Below are 9,117 nucleotides of genomic sequence, written 5' to 3' on the forward strand. Positions count from 1 at the left end.
ACGCCTGAAAGTCCAAGTGGAGATCAGTGACGAATGGTGTTCCTCAGGGGTTGATACTGGGACTGGCACTGTTTAACTCTTTGTCGGCGACATGGACAGTGGGATCGAGTGCACCCTCAGCAAATTTGCTGACGACACCAAGCTGTGTGGTACGGTTGACACGCTGGAGGGAAGGGATGTCGTCCAGAGGGACCTTGACAGGCTTGAGAGGTGGGCCCGTGCTAATTGCATGAAGTTCAACAAGGCCAAGTGCAAGGTCCTGCACGTGGGTCAGCGCAATCCCAAGCACAGCTACAGGCTGGGTGTAGAACGGATTGCGAGCAGCCCTGAGGAGAAGGGTTTGGAGGTGTTGATGAAAAGCTCAGCACAAGCCGGCGATGTGTGCTTGCAGCCCAGAAAGCCAACCGTGTCCTGGGCTGCACCAAAGGCAGTGTGACCAGCAGGTTGAGGGGGTGATTCTGCCCCTCTGCTCTTGTGAGACCCCAGCTGGAGTACTGCAGCCAGCGCTGGGTTCCCCAGTACAAGAGAGACATTGAGCTGTTGGGGTGATTCCAGAGGAGGACCACGAAGCTGATCAGAGGGCTGGAGCACCTCTCCTATAAGGACAGGCTGAGAGAGTTGGGCTTGTTCAGCCTGGAGAAGAGAAGGCTCTGGGGAGACCTAGTTGCGGCCTTCCAGTATCTGAAGGGTGCCTACAGGAAAGATGGACTGTTTATCAGGGAGTGTAGTGATCAAACTCCCTAAAGGAAAGATGCATTGAATTCCCTTTTCCCTTCTGTGAGCTCAAGGAAGACCTGCAGAAACTAGTCCCCGAGTGGAGAAGCTCTTCATGGCTACCCTGAGACAGGATATATCTTAACCAGATAACCCGCAAACACCTACGTGGAGCAGACATGGTATGCTATGCATGGAGAAAGCACTCCTCATATTTAATTCCAGATGACTCAATGCCCATTAGCAGAATAAACAGGCTTCTTAACGAGGAAAGTGTGTCTGTACCATATGCAGGCTCCAGCACTCAGCCATGTCTTAGCAGGAGGGCAGGGAAGAGGAGTTTTCCTCCAGGGGATTAGTGTGCTGGCATTTCTGTTTTGCTTGGGCTAGCATTCCTGGGAGTTCTCCTTTTACACAGAGGACTGCTGTCTGAAGAAACACTGCTGAAGCAGAGGCTGGGCTTTCCCTGTCAGACTGCCCATCGGGTCTGGTGATGTCCCTCTCAGCATGCCTAGATCTCCTCGCCTTCTTCTGACCTACAAATGGTCTTCTGTTGGAATATTTTTTCTTCTAAATCTGAATGGAATTGTCCTTGACTCTGCCCACAGTCAGTCAGGCTCACATTACTTATGCAGGAATTCTCCTGGGATTATTTTCATCCTTGGAATTATTCTCATTGCTTAAATAGAGTAATAAGGAGGACCTTGGGAACTACCAACCAGTCAGTCCCATGTCAGTGACTGGTAAGATCAGGGAACAGACCTTCCTGGACATTATGTCAAAGTCTATGGAACACAGGGAGTTGATTAGAGACAGCCAACATGGCTTCACCAAGACCAAATTCTGCTTGACTAATCTAGTGGCCTTCTACAATGGAGTGACTGCATCAGTGTACAAGGGAAAAGCAACTGATGTCATCTACCTGGATTTCTGTAAGGCGTTTGATACGGTCCCCCACAACATTCTTGCCACTAAATTGGAGAGTTATGGTTTTGATGGATGGACTGTTAGATAGATAAGGAACTGGCTGGATGGCCACTTCCAAGGAGTTACAGTCAAAGGAAATTGGAACCAGTAGTGTCCCTCAAGGGTTTGTACTGCAATCAGAACTATTTAATATCTTCATTAATGACATACTAAGCTAGATTTAGCAGGGGAAGGGGATGGAGTTCTAAGCACCTGAGAAGAGCCAGGGGCTGCTCAGGCATTAGGAAGCAGCAGTGAAACACCTGTGAATTGCCTCAAGGGAGTTAAGGTGAACTCCCCTAAAAAGGGTATGTGGTCTATAGCCCTGCTGAAGTGCTTCTATACCAATGCACGCAGTATGGGAAACAAATTGGGCGAGCTGGTAGCCACTGCCCAGAGGGAAAACTATGACCTGATTGCTATCACAGAAACTTTGTGTGATGAATCGCATGATTGGAGTGTTGTGACTGATGGCTATAAGCTATTCAGAAGGGACAAGCAAGGAAGGAGAGGTGGGGGAGTTGCCCTGTGTCCAAAATGGGATTGATTGCACAGAGCTATCTTTGACGAATAGCAATGCACAGGTCAAGAGATTATGAGTGAAAATTAGAGACCAAGCCAACAAAGAAAACTTTGTGGCTGAGGTATGCTACAGGCCACCTGATCAAGAAGAGGAGGTTGATGAAGAGTTCTTTCTTCAACTGCAGGAAACATCATGCTCACAGACCTTGATCCTGATAGGGGACTTGAACGACAATCCTAGTACAGGTGATGGAGAGCCTTACCAGAGGAGAGGCACTGCTGCACCTTTTGCTCACTAATGCAGAAGAACTTATTGGAGAGGTCAAGACTGGAGGTAGCCTGGGATGCAGCGATCATGCTATGCTACAATTTTCAATCTTGAAGGGTCCAAGATGAGTAAAAAGTAGAATCAGGACCCTAAACTTCAGAAGAGCAAACTTTCATCTTTTTAGGGCACCAGTGCATGGGATCCCTTGGGAAACTGCCCCCCCGAGATAAAGGAATGAATGGGAGCTGGGAGATGTTTAAATACATTTTTCTTAGGGTGCAAGAGCTCTCAATCCCAATGTGCAAGAAGTTGGGCAGAGGAGACCTCTTAGCCAAACTAAAACACAAACCCAAATGCATAGGCAGTGGAGACGTGGATGCACATCCTGCGGGGATTATAGGGATGTGGACTGGTAGTGCAGGGATGAGATCAGGAAAGCCAAGGCAACAGCTGGAGCTGAACTTGGCTAGGGACATGAAACATAACAAGAAGTGTTTCTTCAGGTACATAGGACAACAAAGGAAGATAAAAGAATGTACACACACACACACCCTGCCCCCGACGAGTGAGATCTGGCTACAAGCAACATGGAGAAGGCTGAGATACTCAACAACTTTTTTGCCTTGACCTTTACCAACATGTGCTCTAGCCATGCTGCACAATTCACAGAATCCGAAGACAGGGATTGGGAGAATGAACTACTGCCCACTGTAGGAGAAGATCGGGTTTGAGACCATCTAAGGAACCTGAAGGTACACAAGTCCATGGGACCTGATGAGATGCATCCGCAGGTCCTCAGGGAACTAGCAGATGAAGATGCTAAGCCACTCTCCATCATATCTGAAAAGTCGTGGCAGACTGGCGAAGTTCCCACTGACTGGAAAAGTGGAAACATAACCCCCATTTTAAAAAGGGAAAAAAGGAAGACTCATGGAATTACAGGCTGGCCAGTCTCACCTCTGTGGCCAGCAAGATTGTGGAGCAGATCCTCCTGGCAACTATGCTAAGGCACATGGAAAACAGAGAGGTGACTGGTGACAGCCAACATGGCTTCACTAAGGGCAAATCATGCCTGACAAATTTGGTGGCCTTCTACGACGGGGTTACAGAGTTGGTGGATAAGGGAAGAGTGACTGACATCACCTACCTGGATTTGTGCAAAGCATTTGATACTGTCCTGCACAACATCATTGTCTCTAAGATGGAGAGACATGGATTCGACAGGTGGACCACTCGATGAATAAACAATTGCCTGGATGGTTGCACTTAAAGGGTTGCAGTCAACAACTTGATATCCAGGTGGAGACCAGTGACAAGTGGGGTCCCTCAGGGGTCCATATTTGGTCCCTTTGGGACCAGTATTATTTAACATCTTTGCTGGGGACAGTGGGAATGAGTGCACGCTCAGCAAGTTTGTGGATGACACCAAGCTGAATGGTGTGGTTGATACTCTAGAGGTAAGGGATGCCATCCAGAGAGGTGGGCCTGTGCAAACCTCAAGAAGTTCAGCAAGGCCAAGTGTAGGGTCCTGCATCTGGGTTAGGGCAATCCCAAACATGGATACAGGCTGGGTGAAGAGTGGATTAAGAAGAGCTATGGAGAAGGACTTGGGTGTATTGGTGGATGAAAAACTGAATATGAGCTGACAATGTGCACTTGCAGCCCAGAAAGCCAACTGTATCCTGGGCTGCATCAAAAGAAGCATGACCAGGAGGTCGAGGTAGGTAATTCTACCCTTCTGCTCTCATGAGACGCCACCTGGAGTACTGTGTTCAGGTCTGGGGCCCCCAACATAAGAAGGACATGGAGCTGTTGGAGCAAGTCCAGAGGAGGGCCATGAAGATGATTAGAGGGCTGGAGCACTTCCTCTGTGAGGACAGGATGAGAGAGTTGGGATTGTTTAGCCTGGAGAAGACTCCAGGGAGAGCATATAGCAGCCTTCCGGTACTCAAAGGGGGCCTACAGAAAAGATGGAGATGGTCTGTTTATCGGGGAATGTAGTGATAGGACAAGAAGTAATTTTTTTAAACTGACTGTGGTGGGTTGACCCTGGCTGGGGGCCAGGTGCCCACCAGAGCTGCTCTCTCACTCCCCTCATTCACTAAACAGGGGAGAAAAGGCATGACGAAACGCTTGTAGGTCGAGATAAGGACAGGGAGAGATCACTCACTAATTACCGTCAGGAGCAAACCAGACCAAACTTAGAGAGGGAATTCATCTGATTTATTACTAGGCAAAACAGAGTAGAGCAATGAGAAAATAAAATCGACTCTTAAAACACCTCCCCCCACCCCTCCCATCTTCCCGGGCTCAACTTCACTCCGGCTTCAATCTTCCCCCCCCTCAGCGGCACAGGGGGACGGGGAATGGGGGTTGTGGTCAGTTCAGCACACATTGTCTCTGCCGCTTCTTTGTCCTCAGGGGGAGGACTCCTCTCATCGTTCCCCTGCTCCAACATGGAGTCCCTCTCACGGGGTGCAGACCTTCAGGAGCAAACTGCTCCAGCGTGGGATCCCCCACGGGGTCACAAGTCCTGCCAGCAAACCTGCCCTGGCGTGGGCTCCCCTCTTCATGGGTCCACTGGTCCGGCCAGGAACTTGCTCCAGCGTGGGCTTCCCACGGGCCACAGCCTCCTTCAGGTGCCTCCACCTGCTCCGGTGTGGGGTCCTCCACGGGCTGCAGGTGGAATCTCTACACCCCCTCATCCTTCCTCCATGGGCTGCAGGGGGACAGCCTGCTTCACCATGGTCTTCACCACGGGCTGCAGGGGGATCTCTGCTCCGGTGCCTGGAGCACCTCCTCCCCCTCCATCTGCACTGACCTTGGTGTCTGCAGAGTTTCTTACATCTTCTCACTCCTCTCTCCGGCTGCAAAAGCTCCTCTCTCTAAGTGTTTTTCTTCTTCTTAACTCTGTCATCACAGAGGCGCTGATTGGCTTGGCCTTGGCCAGCGGCGGGCCCGTCTTGGAGCCGGCTGGCATTGGCTCTGTCAGACACAGGGGGAGCTTCTAGCAACTTCTCAGAGGAGCCACCCCTGTAGCCCCTCCTGCTACCAAAACCTTGCCACACAAAACCCAACACAGTCTCCCTTATATCCAAACAGAATCTACCCTTTTCAGTTTAAAACCTTTGGCCCTTGTCCTGTTGCTACAGGCCTTGGTAAAAAAGTCTTTCTCCATCTTTCTTATAAGCCTCCTTTATATATTGAAACGTCGCAATATGGTCTCCTCAGAGCCTTCTCATCTGCAGGCTGAACAAGCCTAACTCTTTCAGCTTTTCTTTGTAGGAGAGGTGTTCCAATCCTTGGATCATTTTTGTGGCCCTTCTCTGCACCTGCTCAAGCAGGTCCATGTCTTTCTTAAACTGAGGGTCCCAGAGCTGGATACAGTACTCCAGGTAGGGCCTCATGAGACTAGAGTAGAAGCAGGGAATCACGTCTCTCTGCAGGGCTGCTCTCAACCCAGTCATCCCTCGGTATATACTGATAGTGGGGATTGCCCTGACCCAGGTGCAGGACCTTGTCCTAGGCCTTGCTGAAATTCATCAAGTCCACATGGACCCACTATTCAAGCCCATCAAGGTCCCCCTGGATGGCATCCCTTCCCACTGGTGTATCAACTGCACCACTCACCTTGGTGTTGTCTGCAAACTTGTTGAGGCTGCACTCAATCCTACAATGTACAGAATCATAGAATAGAATCATAGCATGGTTTGGGATGGAAGGGACCTTAGAGACCATCCAGTTCCAAATCTTCTGCCATGGGCAGGGACACCCTCCACTAGATCAAGTTGCCCAAAGCCCCATCCAACCTGGTCTTGAACACTTCCAGGGAGGGGCCATTCACAACTTCTCTGGGCAACCTGTTCCAGTGCCTCACCACCCGCACAGGGGAGAATTTCTTCCTAATATTGAATATAAATCTACCCTCTGTCAGTGTGTTGGGTGTGCGTGTCAAGGTTTTGGTAGCGGGGGGGCTACAGGGGTGGCTTCTGTGAGAAGCTGCTAGAAGCTCCCCCTGTGTCTGATAGAGCCAATGCCAGCCGGCTCCAAGACGGGCCCGCCGCTGGCCAAGGCCAAGCCAATCAACGCCTCTGTGATGACAGAGTTAAGAAGAAGAAAAACACTTAGAGAGAGGAGCTTTTGCAGCCGGAGAGAGGAGTGAGAAGATGTAAGAAACTCTGCAGACACCAAGGTCAGTGCAGATAGAGGGGGAGGAGGTGCTCCAGGCACCGGAGCAGAGATCCCCCTGCAGCCCGTGGTGAAGACCATGGTGAAGCAGGCTGTCCCCCTGCAGCCCATGGAGGAAGGATGAGGGGGTGTAGAGATTCCACCTGCAGCCCGTGGAGGACCCCACGCCGGAGCAGGTGGAGGCACCTGAAGGAGGCTGTGGCCCGTGGGAAGCCCACGCTGGAGCAAGTTCCTGGCCGGACCAGTGGACCCATGAAGAGGGGAGCCCACGCCAGGGCAGGTTTGCTGGCAGGACTTGTGACCCCGTGGGGGATCCCACGCTGGAGCAGTTTGCTCCTGAAGGTCTGCACCCCGTGAGAGGGACTCCATGCTGGAGCAGGGGAACGATGAGAGGAGTCCTCCCCCTGAGGACAAAGAAGCGGCAGAGACAATGTGTGCTGAACTGACCGCAACCCCCATTCCCTGCCCCCTTGTGCTGCTGAGGGGGGGGAAGATTGAAGCCGGGAGTGAAGTTGAGCCTGGGAAGATGGGAGGGGTGGGGGAAGGTGTTTTAAGATTTGATTGTATTTTCTCATTGCTCTACTCTGTTTTGCCTAGTAATAAATCAGATGAATTCCCTCTCTAAGTTTGGTCTGGTTTGCTCATGACGATAATTAGTGAGTGATCTCTCCCTGTCCTTATCTCGACCCAAGCCTTTTGTTATACTTCTCTTTCCCATCCCGCTGGGGGAGGGGTGAGTGAGCGGCCGCGTGGCACCCAGCTACCGGCTGGGCCTAAACCACGACAGAGACATTTTTTAAGATGAGGCTAGTGAGACTGGAACAGATTAGCCCCAGAATTTGGGAATGCCCCATCACTGGAAATGTTCAAGATCAGGTTGGATGGAGCTGTGAGCAACCTGATCTAGTCAAAGATATCCCTGCCCACAGCACTAGATGATCTTTTTAAGGTCCCTTCCAACTCCAACCATTCTATGATTCTATCCTGTAACTTTTGCATGTCCGTGGGAGTCAGAGATTGTCTAGAGCGGCAGGACTTCAGATGCATCCCTGTTCTCATTGTTTCCCACTGGTTGTTTCTAGGCTCCTCCTGGGGAGGGCACAGTGTGTTTCCATCAGCTTCTCCATGCCCTGCGTAGGGAGCCCAGGGGTAGGCTCTAGGTTTGAACTCCCGAAAAGTGGGTGCTGCAGTGCTAGAGTCCTCCATGGAACAAGCTCTTCATGCACAGGCCAGAACTTGATGCTTATCCTGGGCTGCATCAAAAGAAGTGTGACCAGCAGGTTGAGGGAGGGGATCCTGCCCCTCTACTCTGCTCTTGTGAGACCCTGCCTGGAGTACTGCATCCAGCTCTGGGGACCCCAGTACAAGAAGGACATGGAGCTGTTGGAGCGAGTCCAGAGGAGGACCACGAAGCTGATCAGAGGGCTGGAGCACCTCTCCTATGAGGACAGGCTGAGAGAGTTGGGATTGTTCAGCCTGGAGAAAAGGTGGCTCCAGGGAGATCTAATTGCGGCTTGCCAGTACCTGAAGGGGCCTACAGGAAAGCTGGAGAGGGACTGTTTATGAGGGAGTGTAGTGGTGGGGCAAGGGGTAATGGGTTTAAGCTGAAGGAGGGTCAATTGAGATTAGATGTTAGAAAGAAATTCTTTACTGTTAGAGTGGTGAGGCACTGGCGCAGGTTGCCCAGAGAAGTTGTGGAGGCCCCATCCCTGGAAGTGTTTAAGGCCAGGTTGGATGAGGCTTTGGGCAATGTGATCTAGTGGAGGGTGTCCCTGCCCGCAGCAGGGGGGTTGGAACTAGATTATCTTTGAGGTCCCTTCCAACTCAAACCATTCTATGATTCTGTGATATTACCTTGGATCACAGGCATCATTTTTCTGACCTTGCCCCTTCATTATTCACTGAGTGTTATCCACTGAGCTCTTTTAATAACCAGAATGCCAATGACCAGGAGAAGAGTGTGTTTTGATGTGACAGTGTTTAAAACAGCTCAAGTGACAGTGCCCTTTTCCTAGAACTACATCAGTCACCCTCCAGGACTATCAGCAAATTCCCCCTTTCTCAGAGTATCAGCATTGTACACGACTGCCTGCCACCTCTAATGCTCTGATATAGACAGCACTGTGTTGATAGCTTTTGTTACTGAAACTGTATGAATGTGTAGGTGTGCAAGATATTTTGGATGAGGTGGGAGTGCTGGACTGAGAATGTGTCAGAATGTAGAGGATCTCGGAGTGTATGCTCTGTGTGTGATTGTGTGTAGAGTTGTGTTTGGGTGAAAGGGTGGTTTTTTTGGAGTTGTAGGTAGTGAAGGGCTATAGGGACCTCCCTTGCTTCCTGACTTGGTTGAGGACATTGCTTGAAATATGTTTATCAATGGACACATGCATATTGGAGACACAGACTTAAGCTCTCTAAGGCATGTTAACACTTCTCATTTGTGTGAGGGGAAATGGGAA

Source organism: Grus americana, chromosome 18 (assembly GCF_028858705.1).
Source record: "Grus americana isolate bGruAme1 chromosome 18, bGruAme1.mat, whole genome shotgun sequence".
Classification (NCBI taxonomy): Eukaryota; Metazoa; Chordata; class Aves; order Gruiformes; family Gruidae; genus Grus; species Grus americana.